This window comes from Lontra canadensis, unplaced genomic scaffold, assembly GCF_010015895.1.
Source record: "Lontra canadensis isolate GAN:19392208 unplaced genomic scaffold, GSC_riverotter_1.0 scaffold221, whole genome shotgun sequence".
NCBI classification, from domain to species: Eukaryota; Metazoa; Chordata; class Mammalia; order Carnivora; family Mustelidae; genus Lontra; species Lontra canadensis.
This window is the reverse complement of record NW_022631215.1, coordinates 369,745-387,699: the sequence shown is the minus strand read 5'-3', so window position 1 is coordinate 387,699 and position 17,955 is coordinate 369,745. Positions and strand designations below refer to the sequence as shown.

The following is a 17,955-nucleotide window of genomic DNA, read 5'->3' as shown; positions in this document are numbered from 1 at the left end:
CTGGGGGGCCCAGACAGGGTGTGTGGTGAAAAAGAAAAGCAAAGAAGGAAAGGGGAGCGACTGGGTGGCTCAGTGGGTTAAGCCTCTGCCTTCGGCTCAGGTCATGATCCCAGAGTCCTGGGTTGGAGCCCCACATTGGGCTCTCTGCTCAGCAGGGAGCCTGCAAAAAAAAAAAAAAAGAGAAGACACTTCAATCCAAACCTAGGGGATACAGCAAAGGGGAGATACATAGCCATCCAAACCTTACTCAAAAAAAAAAAAAAAAGTAGAAAAATCCTGAGATACAAGCACTCTTTACACCTTAAAGATCTGGAGAATCAACAACAAATGAAACCTAATACACACGTGAGAAGGGAAATAATCAGGATTAGAACAGAGACCAATGAGATAGAAACTAGAGATACCGTAGAACACATCAATGAACCTAGAAGATGGTTTTTTGAAAGAATCATTAAGATCAATAAACCATTGGTCAAACTAATTGAAAAGAAAAGAGAGAAGACCCAAATTAATAAAATTATGAATGAAAAGGGAGAGATCACAACTAACACCAAGGAAATAGAAACAATCATCAGAAATTATTAAGGATGCCTGGGTGGCTCAGTTGGTTAAGCGCCTGCCTTCGGCTCAGGTCATGATCCCAGAGTACTAGGATCGAGACCCGCATCAGGCTTCCAGCTCCACGGGGAGTCTGCTTCTCCCTCTGACCTCTTCCCTTCTCATGCTCTCTCTCTCTCACTTTCTCTCAAATAAATAAAACCTTTAAAAAAAAAAGAAAAGAAATTATTATCAACAGTTATATGTTAATAAGTTAAGCAACCTAGACAAGATGGATGCATTCCTGGAAACCTATAAACTTCTAAGACTGAATCAGGAAGAAACTGACAACCAGAATAGACCAATAACCAATTACAAGATTAAAGGAGTGATTTAAAAAAAAAACCTCCCAAAAAACAAGAGTCAAGAACCTGATGGATTCCTTGGGAATTCTACCAAACATTTGAAGAAGAAATAATGCCTATTCTCCTGTAGCTGTTTCATAAAATAGAAACAGAAGGCAAACTTCTGGTTTTATTATATGAGGCCAGCATTACCTTGATCCTAAAACCAGGCAAAGACCCCATAAAAAGAGGGGCACCTGGGTGGCTCAGTGAGTTAAGCCTCTGCCTTCGTTTGGCTCAGGTCATGGTCTCAGGGTCCTGGGATTGAGCCCCACATCAGACTTTCTGCTCAGCAGGGATCCTGCTTCCCCCTCTCTCTGCCTGCCTCTCTGCCTACTTGTGATCTCTGTCTGTCAAATAAATAAATAAAATCTTTTTTTTAAAAAGACCCCATAAAAAGAACAATTTTAGACTGATATCCCAGATGAATATGGATGCCAAATTTCACAAGATCCTAGCAAATAGGATCCAACAGTACATTAAAATTCTTATCCATCACAACTAGGCAGGATTTATCCCTGGGATACAAGGGTGGTTCAACATGCCTAAATCAACCAATATGATAGAAAGCATAAATAAGAGAAGAGACAAGAGCCACACAGTCGTCTCAACTGATGCAAAAAAGCATCTGACAAAATACAGCATCCTTTCCTGATTAAAACTCTTCAGACTATAGGGATTGAGGGAGAATTCCTCAATTTCATAAAATCCATCTATGAAAAATTCACAGTGGATATCATTTTCAAAGGGGAAAAGCTTTTCATTTAAGATCAGGGACACGACATGAATGCCTACTCTTAACACTATTGTTTACCATAATACTAGAAGTCCTACTAACAACAATCATGAGACAAAAAGAAATAAAATGTATTCAAATTGGCAAAGAACTAGTCAAACTCTCTCTCTTCAAAGATGACATGATACTTTATGTGGAAAACCCAAAAGACCCCACTCCCAAAATACTAGAACTTATATAGCAATTCAGTAATGTGGCAGGATACTAAATCAATGCACAGAAATCACTTGCTTTCTTATAAACTAACAATGAAATTGCAGACAGGGAAATTAGAGAATCAATGCCATTTACAATAGCGCGTGCACACACACACACACAAGATATGTATGAATAAACCTAACCAAAGAGGTAAAGGGTATATACATGAGGAATTACAAAACACTCTTGAAAGAAATTGAAGAAGACACATAAAGATGGAAAAACATTCCATGCTCATGGATCAGAAGAATAAACATCAATAAAATCTTTATGCTGCCCAGAGCAATCTATATTTTCAATGTTATCCCAATCAAAATACCAGCAGCATTTTTGAAAGTGCAGGAACAAACAATTATAAAATTTGTATGGAACCAGAAAAGACCCCAAATCACCAAGGGAATGTGGAAAAAAGTAAAGCAAAACTAGGGGCATCGATATTCCTGATTTCTAGCTATATTACAGAGCTGTGAGCACCAAGACAGCATGGTACTGGCACCATAACACATACATAGATCAAGGGAATGGAACAGAGAACCCAGATACGGACCCTCAACTTTATGGTCAACTAAACTTTGACAAAGCAGGAAGAAATATCCAATGGAAAAAAGACAGCCTCTTTAATAAATGATGGTGGGAATATTGGACAGCTATATAGAGAAGAATGAAACTCAACCATTCGTTTACACCATACACAACAATAAACTCAAAATGGATGAAAGACATCAATGTGAGACAGAAATCCAACAGAATCTTAGAGGAGAGCTTAGGCAACAACTTCTTTAACATTGGCCACTGCAAATTTTTTCAAGACACATCTCCAAAGGCAAGGGAAACAAAAGTGAAAATGTTTTGGGACTTCGTTAAGATAAGATGCTCCTGAACAGCAAAGAAACAGTCAACAAATCAAAGAGGCAACCCACAGAATGGGAGAAGATATCTGCAAGTGACACTACAGACGAAGGCCTGATATCAAACATCTATAAAGAACTTCTCAGAATCAACATAACCATAACAAATAATCAAGTCAAGAAATGGACAAAAGACAAAAACAGACACTACTCCAAAGAAGACATACATACAAATGGCTAACATACACCTAAAAAAATGTTGGTCACTATTAACCACCAGGGAAATTAAAATCAAAACCACATTGAGATTCCACTTTACACCAGTAAGAATGGCAAAAATTGACAAGGCACAAAACAACAAATGTTGTTTGTGGAGAAAGGGAAACCCTCTTACACTATTGGTGGGAATGCAAGTTGGTGTATCTACTTTGGAAAAGAGCAAGGAGGTTCCTCAAACAAAAATAGAGCTACTCTTTGTCACAGCAATTACACTACTGTTTTTTTTTTTTTACCCCAAAGATACAGATGTAGTGAATGGAAGGGCCATATGTACTCCAATGTCCATAGCAGCAATGTCCACAATAGCCAAACAGTGGAAAGAGCTGAGATGCCCTTGAAGAGATGAATAAATAAAGATGATGTGGTCCATATACACAATGGAATATTACTCAGCCATCAGAAAGGATGAATACCCAAACTTTGCATTAACGTGGATGGAACTGCAGGAGATTATGCTATGTGAAATAAGTCAAGCAGAGTAAGTCAATTATCATATAGTTTTTCTTATTTGTAGAACATAAAGAATAGCATGGATGACATTAGGAGAAGGAAGTATAAAAGGAAGGGGAGATCAGAGTGGGAGAAAAAGTTTGAGAGACTATGGAATCTGAGAAACAAACTGAGGATTTTAGAAGGGTCTGGTGAGCAGTGATGGGTGAAACAGGTAATGGGTATTAAGGAGAGCACGGATTGCCTGGAACCCTGTGTGTTATATGCAAACAATAAATCATTGAACACTACATCAAAAACTAATGATGTACTGTATGATGTCTAAAATAACAAAAATTTTTTAAAAAGACATTCTGGATAAAACAGAATTATAGAGTGGGGATGTTAGTCAGGACTTTCAAGTAAAAAGAAACCAACAGAATATGACTATGAACAACTATCTTATTTTTTTATTTATTTTTATTTTTTTTAAGATTTTATTTATTTATTTGACAGAGAGAGATCACAAGTAGGCAGAGAGGCAGGCAGAGAGAGAGGGGGAAAGCAGGCTCCCCACCGAGCAGAGAGCCTGATGTGGGGCTCAATCCCAGGACCCAGAGATCATGACCTGAGACGAAGGCAGAAGCTTAACCCACTGAGCCATCCAGGCATCCCTAATTTTTTTTATTTTTTATAGTATTATTATTTTATTTCTTTTCAGTGTTCCAGAATTCATTGTTTATGCACCACATCCAGTGCTCCATACAACACATGCCCTCCATAATACCGACCACCAGTCTCACCCAACTCCCCATTCCCCTCTCCCGCAAAACCCTCAGTTTGTTTCTCAGAGTCCACAGTCTCTCATGCTTCTTCTCCCCCTCCAATTTCCCCCAACTCCCTTCTCCTCTTCATCTCCCCATGTCCTCCATGCTATTTGTTATGCTCCACAAATAAGTGAAACCATATGATAATTGACTCTCTTTACTTGACTTTTTTCACTCAGCATAATCTCTTCCAGTCCCGTCCTTGTTGCTACAAAAGTTGGGTATTCATCCTTTCTGATGGAGGCATAATACTCCATAGTGTATATGGACCACATCTTCCTTATCCATTCATCCGTTGAAGGGCATCTTGGTTCTTTCCACAGTTTGGCGACAGGGGCCATTGCTGCTATAAACATTGGGGTACAGATGGCCCTTCTTTTCACTGTATCTTTGGGGTAAATACCCAGTAGTGAAATTACAGGGTCATAGGGAAGCTCTATTTTTTAATTTCTTGAGGAATTTCCACACTGTTCTCTAAAGTGGTTGCACCAACTTGCATTCCCACCAACAGTGTAAGAGGGTTCCCCTTTCTCCACAACCCCTCCAACACATGTTGTTTCCTGTCTTGCTAATTTTGGCCATTCTAACTGGTGTAAGGTGATATCTCCATGTGGTTTTAATTTGAATCTCCCTGATGGCTAGTGATGATGAACATTATTTCGTGTGTCTGATAGCCATTTGTATGTCTTCATTGGAGAAGTGACTGTTCATATCTTCTGCCCATTTTTTATATGATTGTCTGTTTTGTGTGTGTTGAGTTTGAGGAGTTCTTTATAGTTCTTTATAGATCCTGGATATCAACACTGACAGAAGAAACAGATGGTATGATTATCTGTTTTGTATGTGTTGAGTATTATATATTAGTAAAAACTAATATCTAGGTTCAAGTTTTTTTTTTAACTTTCTATTTTAATTCCAGTTAGTTAATGAAAAAGTGTCACATTAGTTTAAGGTGTTCAACACATACATGCATAACTTAGTGCTCATCGTGATACATGTACTTCTTAATTCCCATCACCTGTTTCAGCTGTCCCCACACCCTTCCCCACTGGTAGCCATATCTTTGTACTCCATAATTAAGAGTCTGTTTTTTGCTTTGTTTCTCTTTCTTTTTGTCCCTTCATTCATTTGTTTTGTTTCTTAAATTCCACATATGAGTGAAATTATATATTCATCTTTCTGTGACTAACACATTGTGCTTAACATTGTTCTGCCTAGCTCTATCCATGTCATTGAAAATAGAAAGATTTCATTGTTTTTATGGCTGAATGATTATACACATGCACACACATACACACTATATTATCTATATCTATTTACCAATATGTGGACACTTGAGCTGGTTCCCTATGTTGGCTATTATAAATAATATTGCTGTAAACATAGAAGTGTGTGCATCTCTTTGAATTGTGTTTTTGTATTCTTGATGTAAATACCCAGTAATATGATTGCTGGATTGTAGGCTAGTTCTATTTTTAACTTTTTGAGGAACCTCCAAACTGTTTTCCACAGTGGCTATACCAATGTACATTTCCACCAACACTGCAGGAGTGTTCCTTTTTCTCCACATCCTTTCATATACCTGTTGTTTCTTGTTTTGTTTGATATTACTTATTCTGACAGGTGTGATGTGATATCTCATTGTAGTTTTGATTTGCATTTCCCTAATGCTAAGTGATGATGAATATCTTCTAATGTGTCTGTCGACCATCGGGATGTCTTCTTTGGGGAAATGTCTGTTCATGTATTCTGCCCATTTTTAATTGGATTATTTGTTTTTTGTTGTTGAGTTTTATAAATTTTTAATATATTTTGGATATTAACCCTTCATCAGATATATATTTTGCAAGTATTGCCTCCCATTCTGTAGGTTGATTGTTTCCATCATGCAGAGTTTTTTATTTTGATGTAGACCCAAACAAGTTCCTTTGATTTCCTTTCCCTTAGGAGACATATCTAGAAAATAGTTGGTATGGCCTATATCAAAGCACTTACTACCTGTGTTTTCTTCTAGGATTTTTAAGTTTTCAAGTCTCACATTTAGGTCTTTAATCGATTTTGAATTTATGTTTGTGTGTGGTATAAGAAAGTGGTCCAGTTTCATTTTTTTGCATATAGCTGTCCAGTTTTCCCAAAATCCTTTGTTGAAGAGACTGTCTTTTTTCCATTGGATTTCTTTCCTGCTTTGTCAAAAATTAGTTGACCATATAGTTTGGGGTTCCTTTTGGGTTTCTATTCTATTCCATTGATTGATGTGTCTGCTTTTGTACCAGTACCATATTGTTTTGATCGCTACAGGTTTGTAGTGTAGCTTGAAGTCCAGAATGCTGATGCTTCCATCTTTGCTTTGCTTTTCATGATTACTTTGGATATTCATGGTCTTCTATGGTTCCATACAAATTTTAGGATTATTTGTTTTATCTTTGTGAAAAATGCTATTGTTGTTTTGATGGAGATTGCATTAAATGTGGAGATTATAGGCATTTTAATAATATTTGTTCTTAAAAAAAAACTATTTGTTATTCCAATCCATGAGTATGGAACGTCTTTCCATTTGTGCTATCTTCAGTTTCCTTCAACAGTGTTTTATAGTTATCAGAGTACAGATCTTTCACATTTTTCATTAGGCTTATTCCTAGATATCTTATTGGTTTTGGTGCAGTTGTAAATGGGATTAATTCCTTAATTTCGCTTTCTGTCACTTCATTACTGATGAATAGAAATGCAACAGATTTCTGCACGTTGATTTTGTATTCTCCGACTTTATTGAATGCATGTATCAGTTCTAGCAGTTTTTTGGCTGGCTCTTCAGGGTTTTTTATATAGAGTGTCATGTCAACTGGAAATAGTGAAAGTTTTACTTCTTCCTTACTGATTTGGATTCCTTTTATTTCTTTTTGTTGTGTGATTGCTGTGGCTAGGATATCCATTTCTTTGTTGAATAAAAGTGGTGAGATTGATCATCCTCATCCTGTTTGTGACCTTAGGGGAAAACTCTCAGTTTTTCTATGGACTTAAATGTTAATCACATTGTTAAAATTCCTTCACAACAAAATCTGGACTCCTGTTTGACGAAATAACTAGGTACCACAGCCCAGGAAGTTCACACATAAAATTAATTATTACAGTGGATATACAGAACAGTGGTTTGAGAAGGGGTATTGTCATATAGGTGAATGGAAGGGTATTTTTTAGGATAATGAAACCATCCTTTGTGGTCCCATAATAACGGTGTTATGGACTGAAATGTGTCCTGCTCAAAATTCATATGTTGAAGTCCTAACACCCAATGTTACTACATTTGGAGACAGGACGCATAAGGAGGTAATTAAGGTTAAATGCGGTCTTAAGGGTGAGACCTTAGTCCAATAAGAAGAGGAAGAGACACCAAAAAGCCTTCCAATTCTCTCTCTCTCTCTCTCTCTCTCTCACTCTCACTCTCGCTCTCGTTCTCACTCTCATTTCCTCTCTCTCTCCTTCTTCAAGAGTGCACAGAGAAAAGGCCATGTGAGAACAAAATAAGAAGAGAGGTATCACCAAAAACTAACCCTAACATTATTTTGATTTGAGGTTTTTAGCCTCCAGAACTATGAGAAAGCAAATTTCTGTTGTTTTAATCACCCAATATATGATATTTTTAAAAAAGATTTTATTCACTTATTTGAGAGAGAGAGAGAACACAAGTAGGGAGTGGGGCAAAGGGAGAGCAGACTCTCCACTGAGTAGGGAATCCCAAAGCAAGGCACAATCCTAGGACCCCGGGATCAGGAAGAGAGCTAAAGGCAGATGCTTAACCAACTGAGCTACCCAGACTCTCCCAATATATGATATTTTGTTATGGAAGCCCGAGTAGACTAATACAGGTGGATATATGACATATGTATCTGTCAAAATCCACTGAATTTTATAGAGTATCAAAAAGAAAATTTTGATAGAGTATTGATAGAGTATCAATAAGAAACCTTATGCAAATTTAAAAAGAATAATTTAGAAAGTAAGTGATACCAAATTATCAGATTAATGCAGACCGTAACACAAATAATGAAAGCAGGCTGTAACACAAATATCAAACTGTGTTTACAAATGTATTAAATAATACACTGGAAGGGGTAGGGAGAAAAGTTGCTGACCTATTTAACTTTGGAGATAAGTAGAACCTGTAACACTAAAGGTGGATAGAACTGTGCTATATTCTGGTTTGATAAAGTAGTTTCCTAAAAAAGGTTTAGGCTTAGCAGATCTGAATCAATATATACGTGTATTAGAATTGAGCAATTCAGAAATGATTAGGTGGATGTTGGGAGCCAGGTTTCTTGCTTTTAGAGTGAGAAGTTACAGACAAGGTAGACTAATTTACATGGCAATTGTTTTGATTTGAAGGCACTGCTACAAGTTCATGTTTAGCTTAATATAGGTACAGGTGGTTACATATGAAAGTTTTTATAGCTATGTGTATGTATACACAAATTGGTTTACACACATATGTCTTCCTTCTCTGTCAGCTGAGAGAGCCTAGAAGAAATGACACTCCAGGAGCAATGAGCACATCTATTACCCAGATCTTGTTTCTAATGTTATTTTTCAATAAAAGGAACCAGGACCCCTTTGAGAAATTTATGATTCCAGGATTAGGGCATATAATATACAAGATAAGCCTGGAGAAACTTATAATGTCAGAAAGTAAAGAGTTGCTCAAAAACAAAATCCAAAATGATGTGGTATGTTAACAAAACATAGGAGCTAACTGAAAAACTCTTGGTGGTCAAAGCTAGAACTATTAGAATAACAAAATAAATAACACTGCATTGGATTATAACACAAACTATAAAATAAATATCCATGGACCTAAACTGACATAAACAAATGATTAAATAGATGAATGATTAAATAAATGAATGAATAAATAAATAAGGAAGAACAGAAAATCTCCCATACAAAATAATTCAAAGTCATGTATATATCTTAATTATACAGGGCCACCTGGGTGACTCAGGCAGTTGAGTGTATGCCTTCAGCTCAGGTCATGATCTTGGGGTCCTGGGATGAAATCCCACATTGAGTTCTCTGTGGGGAGTCTGCTTCCCCCTCTCCCTCTGCTCCTTTCCACTACTTGTGCTTATTCTCTGTCTCTCAAATAAATAAATGAATAAATAATCTTTTTAAAACAATCCAAATAATGTCTGTAGATGAAAGAGATGGAACACAACTTCCACTCCTTAACTAGAGACTGTAGATAGTGACTTCCTTCTAAAGAGTATGGGGAGAAAAAGTCTAACTTCACTGTGGAGTAACTGGATGAACACTACCTCAGCCAGGTAATGAAGGTTAGCATCAGCAGTGATAAGTCTCCTAGATAATATGTACCCTTGATATGATGTGACAAGAATAGAAATTTATGTTTATATTCTTGCTACTAAAAATCCATGACCCCAGATTTAATCATTAGGAAAACATCAGACAAAACACAATTGTGGTACATTCTACAAAATACCCAACAAGAACTTCTCAAAACTTTCAAGATCATCAAAAGAAAGAAAGTCTGAGAAACTGTCACAGCCAAGAGTTAGCATAGGCAACTAAATGAAATGTGACATCCTGGATGGGATCCTGAAACAGAGAAAGGACTTTGGGTAAAAACAGAAAATGTGAATAAAGTATGGATTTGGTTAAAAATAATATATTAATATTTGTTTTCTAAATTGTGACAAATATACCATACTGATGTAAAATGTTAATTATGGGGGAATTGGGTGCATAGGAATTCTCTGTATAATCTTTGCAATTTTCTGGAAATCTAAAACTATTCTAAAATAAAGGAGCTTATTTTTAAAATACCTCATTAGTGTTGAGAAAGTGATTGACTCTAACGAGTGGGTAACAGATACTTTTGCAAGTCAGGTGGTTTACAATTTGAAAGCAATTTTTTTGTGAAAGATCACTAAGTATTTTTGTGCCATTACTAAGTGTTTATGTTTGGAATTTAGAAAATTGTGTGATATCGTTACATCAAAATTCCTTCCAGTCACATCTAATTATTTATGTGAAGAAGTATTTTCTGTACTTAGATCCATACAAATGAGAAATAGAGCTGATATTGATTATGACTTCTTTTTCATTCTAGCAATAAAAAACATTCATTAATGTGCATATGAACAAATAGTGTGGGGGGGAAAAGAACCACAAACTGCATTGAGATGCATTTCCAGGGGCCTCCTGGTGGTTCTGTGGGTTGGGCGTCTGCCTTCAGCTCAGGTCCTTCCATGGAGGCCCAATTCCTGCTCCCTGCTTAGCTGGGAGTCTGCTTCTCTCTCTCCCTCTGCTGCTGAACCTAACTCTTGGTATCTCTCTGCCTCTCTCTCAAGTAAATTAAAAAAAAAAAAACTTTTTAAAAAGGAAATAAAGATGTATTTCCACTAAAGTTTTATTTTTTTATGTTTCAAAACATATTTTATAATATATTTATACCATTGCAAGCATTTACATACCAGTAATAATTGTAATAACTCAATGTGTAAGAAAAAAATTAACTGTTAGTGATTTTTGGGGGTGGGAGAGGAGAAAAAAGAACACATCAAAAATTCATTCTCCAACAAAACAGATAACATCAGGAGGTAAAATTACAGGCATTTTTCTCCCTAGATCACACATTCACAAGGGCATGATTTGCTTAACAGTGAGGAAGTTTCCAATGTGTTCTCTGTAGCAATATCCACATCACAGTGTAAACAGGTACTAGCATTGTGTTCAGCTTACAATTCCAGGAACAAAAAAAAATTTGGATCCTGAAGTCAGGTGCAATAACACAGACAAACTTTTTTTTTATTCCAATATAGTTAACATACACTGTTATATTAGGTTCAAGTGTACAATTCAGTAATTCAACAATTGCATACATCAACCACTGCTCATCAGGACAAGTGCACTCCATAATCCCCATCACCTATTTCACCCATCCTTCCACCCACCTTCCCTCTGGTAATCATTTGTTTGTTCTCTATCGTAAAGAGTCTGTTCCCAAACTTTTGATTACAGTCTTGATCTACTTTCCCATGAAGAGTGAGACTTCTCCACTCAGAAATTAAGGTCTTTCTTTCTCTTTCTTTGTTAAACCATTAGAGCATGTTTCATCATTACATATACAAAAAAAAAAAAGGAGAGTTCAAGAAAAAAATAGAATCACAAAAATATTTTAAAGGTATAGCAGCTCCCACCACAGATCAACTCAGGTTTCAGACAGGGCATCAGAGCACTTCAGTCATCATAAAATAGGAAAATAGATGCTATGGCTACAAAAATAAAACATAAATGAGGTAGATAAATTGAAGCTTTCACACCCATGACTCGTCTGTTCCAACTTCATAGACTTCATCCAATACCCAAGAACAATCTTTATAATAACTTGGCATAAACTGTACCAAGGACACTTTTGTAAAAATTATTATGTGAACCTGTGAGGAACATTCCCTTCCATGAGTTTCTTCGAGAATGAAAACCCAGTTCTTCAAACAGTAGGCACTGGCAAACCAAATTAAGTTACCTGAGGGTCCCTGCTCAGGTGCCCACCTCTCCTGATGGTTCAGCAAGGAGGCATTTGGAAAGCATAGGGAGTACATTGGCACTCTTGGGGCTCTATCCAAACTGTATTTAAATAAACAACAACATGCACTGGCTCCCTAAGGACTAAACTCAGTCCATTTGAGGGCATCCTACTTAAGGTTCCAACATTGAAGGAATTTTGTAATTCTACAAATTTTGTTTTAAAAAAGTACATTCAGGAAAAAAAAAAACAAGAAAGGATGGCTGCTGGGTTGGGGGTCATACAAAACAGGTCCCTAAACAGATGCCAGATCTTGTCCATGTACCTGCATAGAGTCACAGGGAAGCATATAGTACTCCCCACCAAAGGCTAACAGTTGTCTTTTCCATTGTAGTTCAGTAAGTTCCAATTTGAAATAGGGGGGTAATCTTTAAAAATAGTTACTCTAGTTGTATAAGGTTTTGTGTATACAGTTTCTGGCAAGTAACAAAGCTACTTTGCAAGACCCACTTCCTTCAAAAATTAAAGGAAAAAAATCTAGTGTGTATTTGTTTCAGTATGTATTATCTTTTTTCTTGTTTTTGTTTGTTTGTGTGTTTGTTTTTTTGCAAAGCAACATAACAACATCTAATTGTAGGACTTGCCTGAGTTTGTGATCACAACTGTAAACATCATTTGTGCATCAGTAAGAAAACAAACAGGAGGAAATGGGTTCTTTTAAAAAGGAAAAAAAAAGAGAAAAGTACAGTTCTAGAGAGGTCATTCTGCCTGCATTTCTCTTTCAACAATGGTTCTCCTAGAATTTAGCTGACTGTGATTTTGTTTTCCTTGAGGAAGAGAAGGAACTGGTGTTTGGGGATGCTGTCAGCAGCACCTGGTTTTTCCACTTCAGCGCTGATAGTGGACTGGGAGTCATCCATCTTAGGGACAGTGATGTTGTTCAAATGCAGATGGCCTCTGGGGAAACAGAAAGGATAGGAATACCACCATTCTGGATCACAGAGGTTTAATTTGTCATCATGGCCAGACCTCCACTGAGCATACTGGTATACTGGATCCACAGGACAGGGTCCAGAAGCATCAAAGGGGCCAGGATTTCCTTGGGAAACATCTCAGGGACTCTCTTCCCATCAGTTCTTAACAGAGACATAGTGTTCTCAATGGCCAGCTTCCTCCCACAGAGAATGAGCTATTTATTGTTGGCCCCATGCATCATACAGTGGACCATCAAGTTGCCGTTGGTGACAAAAGCTCACCCACATATGTTACACATGAAAGGCTTCTCCCCAGTGTGGGTTCACTTGTGAATCTGAAAAGCATTTGCAGAGAAGTTATTTCCCACACCATGTGCAGCCATGCTGTTTGACCTGTTGGTGTGGCTGGGCCACTAACAAAGGTGTCATGCCTGGGGATATGGTCAAAGTCCAACAAATGTGCCAGGGACTTCAACTTTGACATAGGTTGGCTGGGTTCAGATAAATGTTGATAGCAGACTATGACCATCCATCTCAGTGCTGCTGTTCTCAGAGCTATCTGCTTTGCCACAAGCATCAGGAGATCTGGACTTGATGCTTTCTGCCTGGCTATTGGCTGGGGACAGTGCCTGGAAGGATACAGTCTCCAGGACATCTGGACTTCAGCTCCGGTACTCCTGGTCTCCCATCACTAAAGATGACAAGTGTCACATCAAACCATCTCTCTCCACCAACAGTTTTTCTGCTGTTCTGCTACTGCAGAACAAGAGGAGCAGGACCCACCTTTCCTGGAGCATCTAGGGAAGCCATGACAGCAAACCCAAGAGTGGGTAGTGCCAAGTGTACGCTGGGAAGAGGCATGGGGACCTTCAAGGAGCTACTAGGGGCATTCTGCAGGCCAACCTCCTCAACATCCATGCTTTCAATAATGTCATTGTGACAGACAGCACGTGCACTGCCATTTTCGCCAATCATCATGGACTTGGACCCATAAAGTCACAGGGATTCTCAGGCAGTGGCATGTTGGAAATCTGGCCACCCATGTGCATCTGGATATGCTGCTCCAGCAAGATCACGTTGGTAAACTTCTTCTGGCAGATGGGGCACAAATGCTGCTTCTTTATGGATGTGTTTGTTCTGTGGACCTTGAAGTGCGTCTTCAGGTTGCCCTTGGTGGAGAGGACACGACCATAGTTCTTACACTGGAATGGTCTCTTCCCGGCGTGGATGGGGGGAATGCATTTTGAGGGAGATTTGGCAGCTTAAGGCCTGGTGGCAAATGAGACATCCATTGGGGTTGGTGGTGGCCTTGTTGATATTGTCCACCAACTACTGCAATTTCAGGGTCTCTGACCCCAGCTTAGGTGTTCTACTCCCTTGGAAGCCACCAGCACTTGGGAAATTGTGGTTTGGCCCCTCTCCAGATAGTAGGGAGCCATCCTCACTTTATGAAGAAAGCCTGGGCTGTAGATACTTACCTATGAGTTCCTTGGGGTTAGTTCCTGAATAGAGATTTTGATGTAGCCCTATGTTGGGGGTCCCTGTTACAAGGACAGGTTTGCTGTCTAAAGAGAGACATGATTCATCTATGGGGACAGGTACAGAGAATGCATAGGGAATGCCACAGCCTGCCACCATTTTGTTGTGGAACTTGGCAAACAGCTGGGGGCTCAACTTCCCCTGGGGATGTTGATGAAAGTGCGCATTTAGGTTGCCCTTGGTGGTGAACCGGTGGCCACAGACAGAGGACATGAAAGGTCTTTCTCCCGTATGGGAGGGGAGGTGGATCTGCAAGGAGCTATCAGTCCAAAAAATATTGCTACAGTTCTTATACTTGTGCTTGCAGATGATGGCTTCATCTTTGGATTTGACCTCCACCAGAGGCACATTTGCTGGCTTTCCTTTCCTTTTCTTGGATGGGTCTAACATCACAGTGGAGAAAGGGCTCTGGAAGAGCACGGAGCCTGGGGTCTGGGGTAGCAAAGAACTGGGAAGGTGGGACATGACTTTTGGCAGCACCTTGCCCCATCTGGCTTCAGGGTGAAGGGTGCTAATGCCTGGAATGTGGCGCTGGCAGTGGAAGAGATGTTTGCATAAGGTAGCTTGGTTTGTTTCAAGGTGTCCAGAGTCAGGCTCTGGCTTCCAACTTTCTGGCTGAGCAAAGCCACAGCTATGAAAATCTGCTGGGGCATGTGGCTGCCCACGGTCTTGAGAGTGTCCACTCCCACCATACTGGAGTGGAGGGTGTGGGAGACCCACATGTTTACCTGAACATGGATCTGCTTGGTGAGCTGGATCTGCTTCAGCTACTGCTGCTGCAGGCACAGGATGTGCTCAAGGACTTGTGGGATGCTGCTGGTGCAGGGCAAGGGCTCTGACAGAGCATCTGTGCTCCACTGATTCACCACCACCTTGGTGCCCTGCAGTGCTTGAAGAGTGATGTTAGTATTGGCCACTTTGCCTTTGGGTAAATAGCTGATCTCCTGGGACGTGGGTGGCAGGCGTGTCTCTGCCTTCAAGTACACTAAAGATTCCTCATGCAGCTTCTCCTTCATCTCCCACAAGCTGATGCCATCCTCCCTGTGAACATCCTTACTGCTTGGACTGTGTGTCTGGTGGCTCAGCAGAGTCCCAGGGAAATCTTCTGAAGGTACTGACCCCTCACTGTCATTCATGATGAGGACAGGTGGGTTTTTAGTGCAATTTTTCTTATTTTCTAAGAACTCAGAGAAGCTGAAGAGCTCTGCACAGTATTTCTCACAGATGTGAGTCTTCTCCCAATGAATCCTCTTTAATGTCAGTCCATCCATGTTAGCTTCATTGCCATTCCCTGGATGGTTCATTGGAGCACCTGAATCCCCTGCCCCTGGCACCATTGGGGCCACATCAGCAAACTCTGCAGTCCAGCGATCCAGATATTGCTAGCCCTGGTCTTCCTCGAGTTGATGTGCTGGGGCTTCACCTGTTTGTGCCTCCACATGGTGTGAGCATCAGGCCAACTGGAGAGCGATGGTTATTGCCCGCTCCTCTGTTAGTGCTTTGTGATGAAGAGGCAGTTTGAAGACTTTCGATTGCAATATGCATATGTTTTTGTTGCAAAGAAGTATGAGTGAAAAAAAATGTTGAGGCATCAATGTATTAATTAAGATAAATTTTGTGACAAATGTAAGATAGAAATTCAAATTCAAAAAATAATAATTTCCAATAATGATTTTCTTCATTAATTTTTTAAATGGATGATGGTAGAAATCTAATACATATAGCATTTTTTATTTAGTTGCATCCATTTCAAAAACTGATATAACCTCATTTTAAAATTTCAGTATTAAAATATACCCTAAGTATAGAAAGTTGTAATGAAAATGTCTTTTTTTAAAGATTCATTTATTTGAGGGAGAAAAAGAGAGAACATGAGCAGGGAAAGGGGCAAAGGGAGAGGGAGACAAGCAGACTCCCTTCTGAGCAGGGAGCCGCATGTGGGGATCCATCCCGGGACCCCAAGATCATGACCTGAGCTAAAATCAATTGATCCACCCAGGCACCCTTGTAATGAAAATATTTTGATGCTATCCTAAAACATGCAAGTGAGTGCAATAGTATTTTAGATTACTAGTGAATACATGTGGCAAAATTTTTGAACACCACCATTTTAAGATGTTGATTTACATAAGAACAATATATTTAAGCTTATGGAATTTCAGTTGTAAATACCCACCAAACCTATGTCTCAGGCCTTCAAAGAATACATGGAAGTTTAAAAAATAACACAATACAACATCCCAGATATTGGTGCAATAGGTAGAAAAAGCCAGGTAATAAGCGCTTCTAGCCTTTTACAGTTCCCAGAACTAGGTTTTCTTTTCAGATTGATGAGAGAAAAGCGTCATCAAGTGAAAATCTTTAGGAAACATTCTACCTTAGTTTTATTTGACCAAGAAGGTATTTAATGGAAACTCTACCTCTTGCTACTCAAAATGTAGTCCATGCACCAGCAGTCTGGAATCTTGTTAGAAATGCAGACCCTCTTATCCTACTCCAAACTTAGCTAATCAGAATCTACACTTTTAATAAGACCCACCTCCAGATGATTTGTAGGGACATTAAAATTTGAGTCATAGGAGGTTCGGCTGTACTGTCTAGAGTTTAGTCCTAGGGCATTAACTATTATTATTTAGGAAAAGGAACTGTAGTGCAGCTCCAAAATGAGCCAAGGACTCTTAATATTTTGAATGTACTTCAACAAGGAATTTAAACAACTTTAAACAATTATTTCTTATTATATGTTTTCTTTCAGTTATTTCAACCCATAGACAATTATTTCATAAGGAAATATTTTAATCAGAAATCTCAGTACAAGCATTTAATGCATCAGTTCAATGAAATCCTTTCTAACAATCATTTACACTAATTAGCCTTGCATATCCACCAATTTGCAACTTCTCATTTTAAACAATTTGCTTTACAATTAACAGACCAAATAAAATGACCTCCTGGAAGTCCCTGGAGGATATTACAAAGATTTTATCTAAAGGCAAAGTGACACTTAAAGGGATTTCCCAGGGGCACCTGGGTGGCTCAGTGGGTTAAGCCTCTGCCTTCGGCTCAGGTCATGATCCCAGGGTCCTGGGATCCAGCCCTGCATCGGGCTCTCTGCTTGACAAGGGCCTGCTTCCCCCTCTCTCTCTGCCTGCCTCTCTGCCTACTTGTGATCTTTGTCTGTCAAATAAATAAATAAAATCTTTAAAAAAGAGAGAGAGAGTTTTTCCAGTGGCTTCAGAATATCATGGGTAAAGAAGAACTTTTCTAAGTTTTTTGAAATACTATTTAATAGACCTCTATCCCATTCACCTACTTGCTGCTGACTAACAATATTTGTATGAAGGCTAGAGGCAGTGGCATCCCCAAGAGTCAGTTGAATATGCTCCCGTCAGTTTCATGTAGATTCTCTGAGACCATAGCCAAAACCTGTTAAGATGGATCTGTGAGTCCAAGGCTGATGAAGAACCTCCTCAGGCTGTAACTGTGAAGCTGCCTATTGATATTGGTTTCCTCCCCGGGAACTGCTTCAGAGTCTGTTAATGTAAATAGAGGAGGCTCATTTGGCCTGTTGCCAAATACTTCTGAGT

At 38.9% G+C, this 17,955-nt stretch overlaps 1 pseudogene; it reads right to left on the bottom strand.

The window, feature by feature from the left end:
- Positions 1 to 12,658: 12,658 nt before the first annotated feature.
- LOC116862115 lies at positions 12,659 to 15,809 on the bottom strand (annotated as a pseudogene).
- Between the last annotated feature and the right edge of the window lie 2,146 nt (positions 15,810 to 17,955).